The sequence below is a fragment of the Cibotium barometz genome, chromosome 50 (assembly GCF_041138505.1).
Source record: "Cibotium barometz isolate CiBa-2024 chromosome 50, ASM4113850v1, whole genome shotgun sequence".
In the NCBI taxonomy this organism is placed as follows: Eukaryota; Viridiplantae; Streptophyta; class Polypodiopsida; order Cyatheales; family Cibotiaceae; genus Cibotium; species Cibotium barometz.
Window position 1 is genome coordinate 37740773 of NC_141095.1, and position 9458 is coordinate 37750230.

At 38.6% G+C, this 9458-nt stretch overlaps 1 long non-coding RNA gene across 1 annotated transcript; it reads right to left on the reverse strand.

Moving 5' to 3' along the window:
* Window positions 1-611: 611 nt before the first annotated feature.
* Window positions 612-1060, reverse strand: LOC147610092 (uncharacterized). The gene is made up of 3 exons (XR_015264129.1): window positions 983-1060; window positions 816-900; window positions 612-700 (listed from the first exon to the last, which is right to left on the reverse strand). It is a non-coding gene; the product is annotated as an uncharacterized LOC147610092 (long non-coding RNA).
* Between the last annotated feature and the right edge of the window lie 8398 nt (window positions 1061-9458).

Sequence of the window (9458 nt, forward strand, 5' to 3'; positions counted from 1 at the left end):
GTATTATATTCAGAAATGTAAAATTCTGTACAGAAGTGTTTAATTACATATGTAGAACATATTCTTGACAACAATTTTCTATTTATCTACAGGCTGATCTAGAGGCTGCTCTACATGGTCCAAGCTCACCGTATCATCTTTATTTGGAGAATCTACTTTCTGTTGCTCCATCCTGTCGTGTACAGTCTCTTGGTGCTGCTCCATTGTCTCCTCTACTGCCCCTGGAGCATCTGTTTGCTGCTGCTGCTCCATCATTTCCTCAATAACATCAGCAGCAGCAGGTCCTTGTTCTTGTTCTTGTGGCTTCTCCTCATCAGCACTAGGTCCTTGTTCTTGTGGCACCACATCTGCATCATCTGTGTCATCAAGGTGTATGACACCTTCTCGGACTTTAGAGCTCTCACCTAACTCGACAGTAGCTGGTACAATAGGTTTGGGGAAGGCATACTTCAAAAACTTCCAAATTATATCAGCTCTGAAACTATACACATAGCTCGAGTTGAAGCTATCTTCTCTCATCTGCAATGAGATATGATGATTTAGAACACTTTGTACCAATATCAAATTTTTTGAAGCTAAATGAAAATTATTTTTTCTTACAAGCTCTGGTTGTCCTATCTCAAAATAGCTTGAAAGTATATATTTGGCACTAATCAGCACTCTCCAGCCCACAGCTACTTGAATCATCTTGTTGTGGTGTCTGGATAGTTGGAAAGATATGTTAGAAACTGTTAATGTCTGAACAAAATAAAATTATTCAATAAGTTCAAAGGCATAGCATGAAATAGACATCAGTCGAGGGAACAACTTTCTACCTCTAAATCTATTGGCTCTATTGAATCCAAAAGATTGACATTAGGAGGACACTGATCCAATGCATCTAGAAGTCTTCTAATACAACTGCAATACATATAATTCAATTAGTGTGCATTAAATCCAAATAATGAAGTTTAAAGTTAAAAATAGCACACAAACCACTTACAATTTAACCTCTCTGTGTGTGTTTCTAAGAGAGTTGAATAAAAAGCATTGCTTCTGCTGGATGTCAATAGAAGCAAAGCTCCAGTGGTCACTGCATAAGGAAAAAAGCATTAAGAAATCAAAGGCTAATAGACTACTCAATCTTGAAGGAAAATCCCAAAAGAAGCAGCCACACACATACTTGTTATGGTATGGAAGTAGCAAAATATCAACATGATCAAAATCACAGTGTCTGAACCAATTGGAAATATCCATGGGAGTTTCCTTTGGATCTCTTAACTTGAAGGAAATTGCAGGATCAATAATATAAACTGTATGCTGTACAGCATGGTTCAGCCAGCTTCTCATCATGCTACATTGGACAAAACAATAATGAAGGTAAGGTATAAGGGAGGAGGTACAATAAGGACTGTTTTGCAAAACAAATGTAAAATAAAAGACACTTACTAGAGCATTGCAAGAATGATAGTATCTGAGCAATACTCATTCTTATGAGCCAATGCTGCCAAGCATGTTTTTGTCAAGTCAAAATTATTCTCTGAAAAATCATCTTCAATATGGACAACTATGTTAGGGCCCAGCTCCTGCAACCTTCTCTGTATCTGTAGCTCCATCTGTACAGTCTCCACATCTATAGCAGATTTGGATTCTTCTATATTTGCTGCTTCAGTGACTCCTCATAAGCAGCTTTCCCTCTGGTGCTCATTGAGTGGGTCACTTCAACAACCTTCACCTTGTCTGCCTTCAATTTCCTTGTAGGTGGAATTAATAATATGTCTCTCATTTTAATGTCCTGCCATTCCACAGGATGGACCAGCTTGTCATACCTCGACCTCACTCTGGACAATGTGTTGAAGTCCTTGGCCATCAGAGTTACCCTGTGAGCATGGGCTGCTACAAGCATTGCATCTTCAAAGTACTTCTCCAAGTAATCCTCTGCCATTTCCTGTAAGGAAAGAATGGCAGTCCTGTTCCACCTGAAACCAAGGTGCCAGCTATCACAAATTTCTCTCACTAGCCTCTGAAAAGGTGCCTTGGGGATTGCAAAACCTATAGCTTTTTGATGTTTCCTGATCTCCTTTAGCACACCTGCAGAATGCTTTAACCTCTTGGACTTTTGCTGCAGCATGCTCATTGGCTTCCCCTTCCTGCCATGTGCAACTCTTCCTTTTGGAGGCACACTAGATTCCTTGACATCAGCCCCAGCTGCTGCTGCTGCAAGCCCTGGCCCCTTGCCAGACCTCCTTGCAGTTGCCTTGGTTCTTGCCATCACTCTGAAAAGGTCCATACAAAGCAATAGAAAAAGATTAGAAACATGGAGAACATGGAATGATAAAAGAAGGTGATGACAAATTGGATAAAGCAAAATTGAACAATTTGCAACAAAACACGATTATGATGATTTGAAATTCTTAACAGCTCATAATCGCGTTTTTCTGCAAATACTTGAAACAATATGCTATTGCATCCCTACAATGAATTCTCTATCTTTTCAACTATAAACAATATGTATTGAGTTTATGCAAGAACTATGCAGCCTTGAATAGCCTAGAAAGTTACAAAATCACAATGAAATGGGTGGATGAAGAAGCATTTTAAAATTTGCAACAAAATGCGATTTGGGCTGTTTGAGATTTCTAAAGCCCTCTCCTCGCGTTTTGCTGCAAATTCTAGAGACAGCATACTTCAGCATGCCTTTAGTCATTTCAGTGTGTATGCAGCTTGGTGCAACATGGATTGAGCCTATGGACATCAAGAAGTGATCAAGCTCGCATTCAACAGGCCCAAATAAAAAGTCTTCCTACTTCTACATGCAGTGGAGAAAATCTAAAAAATGCATATAATATTTATCATAATATGTAATCTACATCACATCAATCAGTTCCTTACCCTAATATACTATTAAACAAGAAGAAAAGGAAAAAGATTTTCTTACTAACCTGGAAGCTATCTGCAAGTGTGCTGTGCTGATGATGAGTATCCTGTGCTGGGTATGAACCTCTGCTCTGCTGGTCTGGATGCTGATGGTGTAGAGTAGGGAGGTAGAGATGCAAGAGAACTGAGTTAGGAGAGTAGATTATTACAAAATACAAATAAAGGAGTTATTAAATACCACACGTGTGAAATATAGTCGTTTTTTAACACGTGTGGGTCCCACTAGATCTTTTGGAATTTGAAATTTGTGGGTCACTTTTTGCCTTGGAAATTGTGCCAATCATGATTTCATAATTATATCCATTAACACTTTTCCCTCCCCGTCTTCCATCCCTGCCAGCACCCTCCCATCATCCTTTTCTTTCCCACTTTGATCACTTTCTACCCAAAACACTCCATCCACTCTGCAACCTGTCTGAAGACTACTACCATTACCAGATCTCCAGGTTACCAGTGCTACAGCTCAAGTTTGGAAGAGAGCAGGAGAATCTCCAGGGCTACTCCAACAGTATGGAAGAGGAAAAGAAAGGTCAGAGATCTATACCCTTTCCAATGTTTTCTGATATATATTTCTTCCATCTGTAGAATTCTTGAATCTCAGTGCCTAGAAATCTAGCAGATCACCCTAGGATTTGATTAGAGATGGATATGAATAGGATTTAGAATTTTGCAACAAAATACGATTATAGTGGTTTACATTTTCCAAATGCTCCAAATCGCGTTTTCCTGCAAATTCTGATAATTGTTTTAGTTTTTATTTTTTCCTCCTTCTTTTAATCTCTTTTGCCCTGGGGAATTCCTCCTGGTATCATTTACTTTCTTGAACATTGTGAGATATCCCTAGCATTTGATTGGAAAATGTCAATAGAAATTTAGAATTTGCAACAAAATGCGAGGAGAGCACTTGACATTTTTCAAATGGATCTGCATCGCGTTTTGTTGCAAATTCTTGTGTCCCTTTTGGTTTTTACTGTTTCCTCATTGTTTTGCTTTCTATGTCCATGGGGATGTCTTTCTTGATGATGAGAAAGGTTTTTGCTTTGGAACAGTTGATCCTCAGGCCCTTCCTTTCAAGAGGAAGCTGGACTTTTCTGCTGCTATACTCAGACCACAGCAATCACCAGGTGATTCATGTGTGCTTATGAAGAGAGTTGTTTGGTGATATCCTATACATTATCTGATTGCATATGTGAGCATATAGAATTCATGTTATATAAATTTTGGTTCAGGCAAAAGCAAGAGACTAGAGCAGAAAGGTGAGTCTTCCCTTTCAAAACAAAGGGAACCAGAAGAGGACAAATCTCCAGATTTTCTCCTATTTGACTTTCTTCACAAGTGCAAGGCTCAGAGGAACTTCCACATATACCACAGTATTTTCAACAGGGAGTTCACTATGAGCTCTCTTTTGGACCATCACAGAGATTTCCTTTCAGACCATTGGGATACCTTCAAACAACTGACAGAGGCAGGAAGGATTGTGGAAGGTGAAAAGGTTTTTGTGCATTTAAATCATATTGTCTCCATTGACAAGCTGAGGTACCATGTGAATAGAAGGTTTGACAAACTGCCTGAGGAATATAAATTCAGCTGTAACTTGCACACCAGAAAGTGTAGAGTGCTTGAGGAAAACATGGCATTCCTTATGTACATTATCTTTCAACAGCAATCTCTAGAAGAGCAAGGGCAGGAGACTGAAGAAGAAGATATATCTGTAGCGGAGGTAAAAGAGGATATTCCTATGGCAACAGATACGGTAGAGCAGGAAGAAGATATCAACCTCGAGGATGAGGGGCTGCAAGTGGCTGCTCTTGACCTTGTTCAACTGAGGACTGAAACTCTTAGGGCAGCACAGCCAGTTGAAGATTTTGATGTTCAGAGCAGCAACTATGCAGTGCCCATGCTTCCAGGTGTCTTGATTGGTGGTAAAGATTATGTTTTCCTCCATGATATAGAGTGTATGTTCAATTTGAGGGAGGACTATGCCATTTCCCTTATTGCCCAGGCTTCAAGGCTTGACAAGGAGGTTGGCATAGAGGATGACCATTCACTGCTAGCTTTGGAAACAACTTTTGATCCTGCAGAGGCCCTTACTATTTGTTTCAAAGAGGCTGAAAGTTTCCAAGAGCCAGATGAAGCTGCCTTCCAGCTCACCCAGGAAGCTATGAATCTCTCATCACTTCATAAGGAAAAACTTAAAGAAGAGGCTGGACTGGAGGGGAGAGGAATAAATCTTTGGAAAGATGAACTTCTTGTTGTTGATGAAAATGAGAGGGTATGATATTATTACTTCAAATCAAATACTTTATCTTGTGTTTAAATGTTTTGTAGTTATGTATCATTGTCTCACTACAATCTTTTGATACATGGCAGCTACAAATTGAGGATGACACATTCCTCCAGAGATCAAGTGGAAGCAGGCCGGCTGGGTTTGGCAAAATGTCAAGCCTAGCTCATTATATTCATGATCTAGGCAGTGCTAAGATCTTGATTTACCATAGGCAGTTGAGCAACAATGGAGAAGCCATTGTTTACTTCTTTAAATGTTTGTCTAGGGTTTTAGGTGGACATGATCTTCCATGGCAAAAGGAAAAGATCATTTTAATAGAGAGGTTGTCCGCCATAGATATATTTGGGGATTATGTGAATAAGCAGGCCTCTAGGGCCTCTTACTTTTTGTCTTACACTTCTTATGCATTAGCATGTGGTGTTAAGGAGCCCAAATGTCTAGAGGGCTATGGAAAACACAACCTCATAAGGTTTCGAGAGCCACCCATGATTGCATCAGGCCACACAATCCAAGAAGAAGAACACGTGGAGATAGCTGAAGACAAGGATACCCCTCTCAGACAAGCAACAAAGGCAAGCATTGATAAACAGAAAGTCGACATCAAGCCAATAAGGAAGAAAAAGAGTCCAATCAAGTTCAAAAAGAGAGTTCCGACTCGCAAGCCTTGGGAGTAATAGGATTTAGTCATCAAATATAGCACAAACATTATGTTGAAGTTGAACTGATTTGTACAAAGTCTTTGATCCTCATCAGTTCCTTGTCCGTACGGACGATCAGTACCCTTTTGCATTTGTCCCATCACCGTACGACACTTCAGTACTCTTCCCACACTCAAAAGCTTCTAAAAGTGTTTGACACTCAGTACTTTATTGGTAAGGATCAACAGTATGTCTAGCATAATTAAGTAGTATTGATTGAATTTTTTGTGTGTTAATATATGGATGTATTGATGCTTGTTAATATAGATCACATGTTTCACATAAGAAATACTTTTGATGGAGTCTCAAAACATATAGGCATTACACCAAGAGTCACTTGTTCCACAGAATAAAAATCTATTGATTGAGTTTGAAAACATGTGGACATAACACCAATAAGTTACAAACTGCTATTCATGTTTACTTGTCCATTTATGGTTTCTAAATATCTTCGAATCCCTCCACTGTCTATGTCTCTCTGCTGCCATTGAATTGTCCAAAGTTTGTCTTCGTCTTTGCTTTTGGGCTAGAATAAAAGCAAGCTTGACTTTGGAACTAGCAACTTTTCTTTTAGCATGCAGCCTTTGTAGAATGCCTCAGTAAAACCATTGGAAGACTTCCTTCAGACTATTTGCCTTTTGACTCCCTCCATAGTGTTGTGTGTGTCTGAAAAATGCATTACGTGCCATGTAGTGAGACTTCTCCATGCCTTGGGTAGACCAAATTGCTAGGCATCCATACTTTTTGACAAAATAGGGAAGGTGGTTGTAGATGATATGCTGTTTTCACAAAGACATAAGAATGCATAGTAAGTTATAAAAGAAAAGAGGATCACACTTAAGTAAAAGAAGAAGACATCACTTTACCATGTAGTGAGTTATATTGCAGGCTGTCCATGCGTCTTTCATTGACTTCCCAAAATTTTTTATTGCCTCTTCAAAGTTCTTGTAATCACTCTTTGTCCATGTTACATTGTCACAGAACATGAAGAGTTGATCAAGAGACCTCCACACCTCTGCCTTCACATTTCGTGCTTCCCCATCTGCCTCATGATCTTTCACAGCATTATGGACTTGCTTCCACAATCCATAACTAATCCTTGAAACTGTTCTACCTTGCCTTACTTGCTTACTATTGTGTTTGGGTCGAGACAAGAATCTTCTTGCCTTAACACCACCAATAGAGGGCTTGATTGGTACCTCCTTGCCATTGGTAGACTTTTTAAAATCCTTTGTGATATGAACATCACCTCCATGCAGACCTATATCGGATAACACTTTTTCCAATGCATGAAGAGCATCCTTTCTATTTCTTTCGGGACGGAGTTTCCAAGCAAATCCAATATACAAAAATACCAATTTCTCAATAATTCGACATAGAGCATGCAATGTGCATATGTGAACATTACGTAGTGGAATGTCAAGAATGGCCTTGAAGTCAGGGTCAACTTTATCTCTATTAGGTGCTCTCTTCCACCATTTGGAATCCATTACTTGCGCTGATTCTTTGCAGTAAAGACAAGGAGACTTTGAGTTACCTCCTTTACTAACGTTATACATGCACTTAAGTATTTTAAGATCCCCCGCAATATGCCACTCTACTTGAAAATCACCTTTTCCTGCAACATGGAGATTCTCTCCTTGCACTTGTTTTTTAATTATTCTTGGTATTTCCGTGTGGTGAAACACCCAATCTAGTGTTTCATGGTCTTCTGTCTTTACCTGTGATTATACAAAACAAAAGTCTTACTATAAAAGATTTGAAAACATTGACTAAAATCAAGTACGAAACAAAAAATGATCATACCTGGAATGAGCCCAACCACCATATGTGTTTCTCCGACTGCACACTAAAATACTTCGAACTCGCTTCATTCAATGATGTATCAAGTGCTCCATTCATCAATGTGATAGTAATCCTTTCCATTTTCTTTTCCTTTACAACCTCACACTCATCCAGTTTGATAACAAATTTCAAAATGCCTTTGCACTCTTCAAATGTTATTCCATAAAACTCGACCATTCTTCTTTGAAGTTGTTGTAGATCTACAAATATATTGTTCCAAGGGTCATACACAGTGGTTCCTTTAGCACCATGAAATATTTCTTCAATATGGATATATGGTCCAATAAACTCATCTATACTTTCATTCAAATGACCTCTTATCTTCCACACTGTTGCTGGATTTGGCAGTAAAACTCGTTTAATCCTTTGATCTCTCAAAGTTGAGGATATCGCATGGAAAATCGAACTATATCCCTTCCTGCTAACTCCACTAACATCAAGAGCCTCTTGGATTGTAGTACCATCAACTTGATTATTGGATATAAAGTCCTCTACAACATTGCATTTGATTGTTTTGTATTTTTTTTCTTCAATCAAACCTTTTGCTACACCACAAGAAAGCAATCCTTTCATTTGTTTAACTGGAAGAAGGTTAGGATCCATATTTTCTTTTGCAGGCTCCAATAATTTCCTATAGTAACAATATAGTAACAACACAATATGCCTATATTATTCAACACTTCCAATCCTGTTTTGCATTAATGGACAAAATAGATATAGTCATTTGAGAGCATTTTTGAGTTTAAAAAATAAAAAATTACAAACTAACCTTACGTCCTGAATTCTTCGCTTGCATCCACCAGTCCCAGCCTTCAAATTTGCAATGTTTTTAATCTTCCTACTTCGTTGTCTGTCTCCAAGCATGGTTCTCTTCCTTCTTGATCTTGTTAACTCTTTTTTACTCTTTGAATGCTCCTCAATTTCATTCTGCAACTGCTGCTCCAATTTTGCACGAATAGCTATCTCTTGAATCCTGGCTCCCTTTTCTTGTAGGTACATTGTTTTATATGTTTCTGCAAATGCAGACTGTGCTAAAATATAACCAAGAAGTCCATTTTGTCCATCGCCCGCAAACCTCAATAGTGTGGTTGGATTGACAAATGGAGGTGTAGAGTTTTGTACTAGACATTTTGGATATATACTTCCATCACACCATAAGTCAATATGTTGGAGCCCTTCTCTTCTCATATTTTCCCGTTGTTGAGCATTTAGCACCGTATCCTTTCGTCTTTTTTGTGCTGGAGCATATTGTTCTTCTAAGTCGATGTGAAGATGATATAATCGCTTCTTCTGAGATTGTAACTCACTAGTATCGGCCATTTTTGTGCTTCTGAGGTTGCAAAGTTGGCTTGTCAATCTCATAGTCTTTTTGTAACATGAATTGTGGAAGTGTGGCGGTATCCATACAATCATTAAGTTCAGTGATGGATTCTTTATGAGAGGCCTGCACACGTCGTCAAAAGAGATGCGAAATCTTCGAGAAACAAAAAAAATTAAGGAGATATTTAATGCAAAATCGTGTTAGTTAGACAAAAGATTATCTTATTCTTTTCTGAACAGTTCAGTGGTCCTTACTGACAGTTCTGAGCCACGTTTCCATATTTTATTATTTTTGAGATCTTTTAGGAGAGAAATAAATCGAAAAATACTGAATTTCTTACAGAGCCCCAAAATGAGCTCCGTTTTTCCCTAATGGTCTTACCATGAAACAC